We start from the raw sequence: 7,612 nt of genomic DNA, 5'->3' as shown, positions 1-7,612 counted from the left end.
TTGCAAACCTTGGAATTTCCAAGTGTTCTTCAAAATAAGCACGAACTAAATCTTCATCTATATGATCGGTTGTTGGAGTAAATGAATTAAATAAGCCATCATAGTCTGTGAGATCCGAGCCCCGGTGCGGAAGCGTGAATAATCGGTATTAACGGTGGAGCTCGGACCCGGGTTAGGATCCAATCTAACTCGTATTCACTCTTGAAAGATGTCTGGATGGATGAGGTGTATTGGAGAGAGTCTATTTGATTAACAATCAACAATAAAGTAGGATGAACAATTGTAATCTGTGACCATCGTCAATTTCAGGTTAACTCCGTTAACTCAACTCCGTTAATTCAAACTTAAAGATCATTGAATCTATAATGCACACCTCATTACATTTAAACTAGGGTTTAAATGACGCCTAACACTTACTACATGTGTAGTCTTTCGGGAATTGCACCGAAACGCAAACGAGTTGACGCAAACAATTGATGAATAAACGAAAAACGTTAAAACAATAATTATGTGATAATTATGTGTTAGACTTATGTGTTATGTGATAACATTGTTATAAACGTTAACTCAATGTGCTAGAACTAGTTAATTAAACTAGAAAAATAACAATTGGAAGTTGAGGGACTAGAGTGTAATATATAGTTATTATATAATATTATCAAAAACCCTAGTTCTCTCTCTCCCTTCTCCCAAACCCGACGGCAGCCTCTAGACCCCCCCTTGCGATCGGCCTTCATACACACACATACAATCAAGATTGTTCAAGTTTGATTGAAGATTAAGGTGCTAGGAAGGTATAAACGACTATCCTATGCATCCTTTATACTTAATTTCGATTTTTAATGGGTTAATTACAAACCCTAGATTCCGAAAATTTCATATATTGTGTTCATATGATTTTTGTTTGATTTGATGATGTATTGATGATGATTTGATAACTAGAATTGATATTGTTACATGTTAATTGTTGTGTCTTTGATTTTGAGATCAAATAAAACCCTAACCATGCATGTATGGTGTAATTGATATGCATGGATAGTGGTTATGGTGTCTAGAATGTTATATGAATGAATTGTTGTCTATAGATGGTTAATATGTTGAGTTTTATTGCAAACAGTTTCTGGACAGATTGTGTTGTTGATGTTCAATTGACTGTAACGGGGTGTAAAGGTGAAAATTAATTGAGAATATTGATACTACAGTAAACTAGGTTGAGTCTAGTTTCTAAAGAATATAAATTTGCAAATTTTGCATGTGTAAAAGTTAACCTTTATGATTTTACAAAAACGTTGTGCAAAGCTGAGTTGTTAGACCTGCTGTTAGGTTGTTTTGTAAATGTTATATCTCATGAACTACGGGACCAATTGGGTTGGTTCCACTTCTGGAAGTTGACTTGTTGAGTTAGGAACCTAACCCAAGTGGTCTTGCATTTATTGGATTTTTCATTTAACGGGAATTTCAGATAAAATTCTGTTGCGCATGAATTTGACTGTTATGAGTTTGCTGTAATGTTTTGATCATTGTGAGAAACCTATTTGGAATAAAAATAAAATAAAATATGTTCTGGAAACCTAATACATGTATGCTTTTGTGATGATTTTTGATGAATTAATTGAGATGCTATGATCGGTGGAATAGTATAATCTTTCAAGTAGAATTTTGTCTCGGTAAAGTTAACTGCCGAACTTTGTGAAAATGCATGAAAAGTGCTAGTTTCTAGTTAATTATTATGTTTTGACCAAATTGCCCCTGCGGGAAATGCTTGCTAAATAAGTGTGGTATTTTGACTAAATTGCCCCTGCGGGGAATAGTTGCTAGTGATATACATTATTAATACATGACACGTAAATAATTGTTCACACATGTATTGTATCACAAATGTACTTGTTAAGTCACACACGATTCACAAACGAAACACGAAACGTAATTTGTGCATAGGTGTTATGTGCCGAGTCTAGAGACTCGATAATAGTTCCGACACTTAGAAATCTCTTTGTTGTTTTAGAACGCTAGAGAGAGTTTTCTGTGACGCGCATCACTTGGTGATTTATTTTTGGAAATTCTTCGCAAACAGTGAGTTCACTTACCCCTCTAAACTATTTTCAAACGCTTTTCACTTGGGGAGATAACATACTCCGAAAACACATTTAAGATTTTGTTAATATAAATTATATATCACTTGTAAAGACTAAGTGGCAAACGCAATAACTAAAGTCCTTCATTCACATCGAACCGTTTAGTATTGGATAATAGCGAGTCATTGTTGAGTAGTACTACTGGGTTTGACAAACCCCACCCAACGCTAAACTCGACTGGAGGTCGAGTGGGTGTAATCTTGGCTAAACACATACCATGGTCGGGATAGACCTGGTGGCAAGGCAAATGATAAACAGTCAGCTTCTTTGTCGAACACTTAGTAATACTTGTTTTATAGGCTAGCTACCTATAGATATATAATTGACATAACACTATCTGGTAACGCAAAACGCTGAACGCAAAACGCTACACGCAAAACGTTGAACGCAAACGCTAAACGCTTTATTTTATATAAACTTGTGACCTCACCAACCTCGTGTTGACACTTTTAGTATGTTATTCTCAGGTAGCCGAGGCGGGCGCGCGGTATAGGATCATGCATTGTTTGAAACGCTTTTGTTTATGCAACCTGATTTTAAACTGTTATTATGGGGTTTTGAGTCGTCCTGCGTGACGCAACTTTTATCTTTTGGTTTTTACTCTTCCGAACTTATTTTCATTTAAACGTTTTTATGGTTTGATTATAACTAATGATTCCGATCCTGTTAGTTCACACCCTCTGACGATAAAACTCCGCTAGTGGATTTTGAGGGGGTGACATAATCAAAACACAAAAGATAGAAATGGTAGTATGATAATATTAGCCGAATGATTCTCATAAAGAAGAACCACTCATACATACATACATTCATACATACAATCGATTAAGAAATATCAGCCGCCACCAGGAGAGCTCATCCTGGAGGCGGAGACTCTCTCAAAGGGATAAAACCCTAAATCTCACACATACACAACACAGTCACTCATACTAGACAAATGAATAAAAACATCTATTTATACTAGTCTAGCATGACTTGGTCTTCAAGCCATCCACCCTTGGTTGAGACCAAATAATATATTTTTCACCCACATGTAAATTTGATGCATCGTTCTAAAATATAAGTCCCAACAATCTTCCCCTTAGACCGATGCCATCGAATTTCTTCCATGATCACTTAATAACTCGTCTTTCGTTGAAATTCTCCCCCTCACGTTAAGCTTCTCCCATTGTTCATTTCGAATTATCACTCTTATACCACTTTTGGATATAGTTGTATGGGCATATGAATGAGACTTTGAACTTCAAAGATCAACTTCATGTAACAAGGTAACCACAAAAAGAAATAAACTCAATGTGATCATCAAATAATCTTCAATTATTCAAATTTGTCTCTTCCTTGTAAATCATCTTCAAACCATTCCAAACGATGAAACATCTTTGAAAAACCTTGGATTATTGATCTTGATCAACTTTTCGGTAACTTGAGTCTTTTACTTGATTTGAAGCATGCCATTTGCAATGAAATCACTACTAGAAAATACGACTATTGCAACTTTTAAGATGCAACCTTTTCTATTTGTGTTGCATTTGATTCTAATGCAACTTCGTTCAATATAAAGGTTGCGTTACAATATCTAATGCAACCTTTTGTTATAAAAAGTTGCAAAATCTTATTAAAATTGCAACCTTTTTATTTAAAAGTTACAAATTTTACTAGAAATTGTAACTTGTCTAATTGTCTTATTGAAAGGTTGCATAATTATATATATTATATATTATATATATATACTAAATCAGAAGTTACGGTTATCTCACAATCGGACACTATTGATAAGAGGAGCCCGTTATCTGCTGAAACGTGTGCATACTTTCAATAGTTTAAATATTTTTCTATTAAGTTAGTTACTCTTCTCTTTTATCTCTCTCTGCAGGCAAACCCCAACACCCATGTTCAACATTATTTACTGTCATCATCTCTGATTCCTCACTGTCGTTCTTAATCCCGACTCCATTCACACAGATTTTGATAACAATCGATGACCACGACAAAGGGGACTTTTGGTTTCGAATCAGTTGCTTCATGAATCCGCCTATTGGCGGCTTTAGGTAAGTCCCAAAACTCTCAATTATCCGATTTATGGAAACTTCTACGTTGACCTAGGGTTTGCTGGATGTCGCCGTAACAGATTTCCGGAAAGCGAAAGAAGGCAAGCCGCAGCTGTTACTCTGTCAACGGCGGTACGATCCCTAATCAGTAGTGGGTGTGATTACCATTTCGGCACATGAGTAACTTCCTCCTACGACCTCACCGGCTATGACAGATGTCGTATTCCGGTGACTGAGGTGATAGGTTGCGTAAGGTATTCAGATATATTTATTTTACGTCTCAGTTTTGTTCATGGCCCCTTCAGTTTTCAAATTCTAGGGTTTTATGAAGTTAATTTTCATGGAGGTTTAAGTGGCTGGTCAACATAATTTTCAACTTTTACCCTAAAGAATTATATTTTTGTAATTATTTGTTGTCTTCATCTTTAATGTGATTATGCACAACGAAAGTCTACTTTGTTAGATATGTTGTTACTTGAGGTTTAATGTCATGAAATTACATCATACTTGCCCTCTGTTTCACATGTTAGTCATTATTTATTTGTGTTTGTATTTGTTAAGCATGTTGGTCATTTTTTAAAGTAGATAAGCACTATTGAGTGCTTAGATGAAGAAAAGCGTGTATATGTATGTGCATTGCCTTTTATAAAGTCACAGAGATAATTTTTATATGTTTTGAAGTAGAGTTATGAGAAACTGATTTTAGAATAAAAAAAATTGAATTCTTTGTGGTGATTACAACCTGCAAATGCATGTGCAGGGAATTTTTAATGCTTTATTTTTATGATTATTTGGTCTAAATTTGTGAAGTTATATAATTTGTTTGGATTTGAATTTGTAGCCTTTAGTGCTTCATGAAGATATTCTATACAAACGCTTAGATCTTATCATTTGAATTGCAAGGATTTACATAGGTTGAGGTAATGAGGCATACGTAAGTTATACATTGCTTGGATCTAATTTACCATGCAAACATAATAATTATCTTTCATATATGCTGTTTTATTTTGTAATATCAATCATAATTTTTTTTGCCTCTTTTTGGGATCCATCCAACTACATTATAGTTTCAGCTTTTCAGGTTCTCCAGTATATTAGGGAAGCCAGATACAATGTCATACAGTTAATTTGGGTAGTTGAGCACAAAGATTATTTTACAGAGTGAGTTTCATCTTCAACTTATAATTTTATATTTTACAGAGTAAGTTTGCTATACCAGATATAGCTTTATTTTTTTTAATAAGCTGTAATATTGTTTTTTAATTATTGTAAGTAGATTAAACATGAAAATCATAATATACAATTTAATAGCTATCCTTTTAACTTTTATGCGCGGAGGTATGTTTTTTTGTTTATTTTTTTTTTCTAATAGTATGAGCTTTTAAACAAGACAACTTAAAGTTGGGATTATTTTTTTGGAGGACATGAAATGAGACGTGGCTGAAGAGCTTGTTTTTATCAAAAGACAATCTAGAGAAAGAACTGAATGACAATGACTGTCGCAATGAGGTATTAGTTATCTATCTAGTTTTTATAATCTATATTTCTTTTACATATCTTTTGTTGGCAAGTCACAATTGATATATTTTATATGACTGTAGCTATATTGATGCAAATAACCTCTTGTATCTTGTAATATGTTTTTTATTTTTTTACAATTTAAATGTTCGCTTTGAAATTCTGAAAATTAGAAGACAACAAAATTATAGAAGTTAAATGTTCATGGGCAATAATTATTCAACCACAACAATACATCACAAATTTATTCTAGACTACGAAGTTCATTATGAAGACACACTAGTAATATTAATATATACTTGATGTTTTCAAGTTCTAAAGGAAGCAAACTGACACCTAAAGCTCTAATGTTGACTTCTTTCTAAAGTTAACTGCAAAGAGTGGAGAATATGGACTACCACCAATTTCTGAAATGAGGTACTCATGCGTTGAATTAGGTAACCATGCATTGACATGTGATTGTTACACCATTACCCAATTTTTTGTAGTGTAAGTAGTAATGCTATTATTAGTTTTGTGTATATTTGAAGGGAGCTGCAAGCCATTTTGAAAGATAAACTGATTCTTCATGGGGTGGTTGGCATGGGAAAGAAAAGTGTTACGTATGGAGTTGCTGACTCCGTCATTCTAAACTTGTGGCAGTAACTTAAAATGTATTCCATTATTTACTTTACTATTTTAAAATGTAGTCCATTGCCTTATTAGAGTTTTTCTTGTTTTGGCAGTCTTTTGTGGACATCATTTTCGCTTGTTTGAACCGGTCAGAACTTGAGAAAGCATCAAGCTTCTAAATCGTCATTTATGCTTTAACATGTTTTCATCAAGAACAAAAGATTGAAATGCAAAGAGATTAGGGACCATGAAAAAAGGACGACTAAGTTAGAAGTTATTTGTGAAGATGTTGACAACCAACGAGAAAAAAATGATGCTATGATGAGACACAAGCCTATGGAAGAACTACCTATTCGAGACTAAGAGTAAAAGGTGTTCATTGCTTTTTATAGCTGTAATCGACAACTTTTAGTTGAATACATTGTTAGTTTGAAGTTGGATGTATATGCTACAAAGTTGCATTTTAGTGTAAACAAGGTTGTATTGTTAAGTATATGAAATTGTAAAAATATTATTAAATTTGTTATGAAAAAAGTTGCATTTTCTAAAAAATGGTTGCAATTGATTGTAAAGAAAGTTGCATTTGAGTGTAAAAAAGTTTGCATTGTGTGTTAGAAAAGTTGCAATTAAATGTAAAATAGTTGCTTTAGAATGTAAAAAAGGTTGCATCTTAAAAAGGTTGGAATTTAATAGTAAATGAAACTCTTTCAAAAAAGGTTGCATTATCTAACAAAAAGGTTGCATTAGGTCTAATGCAACTTCACCTAACGCAGCCCTTGATAAAAGGTTGCATTAGGCCTAATGCAACTTTTTTAAGGCTTAGTGCAACTTTTTACTGGTGTTGCAATAACTTCATTTTCTTGTAGTGAATTCAAAGATTTTTACTCCCCCAATTTCGTTGCAATTATCTTTAATAAATGTGTCTTCAAATCAAGTGTGGGTGAAACAATCTTGATCATCCTCATCAAGATTGTGAAAATCTCAGATAACATATTCAAAAGTTGGTTGACACTAAAAGTGTTTAAATCCTTAAGTTTGGTCAACACTTGTTCTTGTAAAGCTTTTGATGAAGTCGTGAAATTGGATGAGGTTTGAATTCCATAAGCTTGTTGATGATTGGAGAAAAATTACCAAAATACCCCTGGTATATATCTTCCACAGAGAACAGCTTGGTCAAACGGTCAACGGTACCAAAAATCTCAAAAGTTTCTTCAAAACTTTGAAATGTTTCACAAACTCTGTTTCCTAGCACACAGTGTGCTTGGGATCACTTTCCTAGCACAAAGTGTGCTTGGGAGC

The 7,612-nt window shown here is 33.7% G+C and overlaps 1 long non-coding RNA gene across 1 annotated transcript; it reads left to right on the top strand.

The window, feature by feature from the left end:
• Positions 1-4,019: 4,019 nt before the first annotated feature.
• On the top strand, positions 4,020-6,768 carry LOC143559396 (uncharacterized). Its single transcript, XR_013139934.1, has 2 exons — positions 4,020-4,183; positions 4,239-6,768. It is a non-coding gene; the product is annotated as an uncharacterized LOC143559396 (long non-coding RNA).
• The last annotated feature ends 844 nt before the right edge of the window (positions 6,769-7,612 follow it).

Source organism: Bidens hawaiensis, unplaced genomic scaffold (genome assembly GCF_021521415.1).
Source record: "Bidens hawaiensis isolate Kalapana, Puna unplaced genomic scaffold, B.hawaiensis_p1.1 tig00001088_1, whole genome shotgun sequence".
Classification (NCBI taxonomy): Eukaryota; Viridiplantae; Streptophyta; class Magnoliopsida; order Asterales; family Asteraceae; genus Bidens; species Bidens hawaiensis.
Note: the sequence above shows the minus strand (reverse complement) of the source record. Positions and strands in the feature narration are given on the sequence as shown.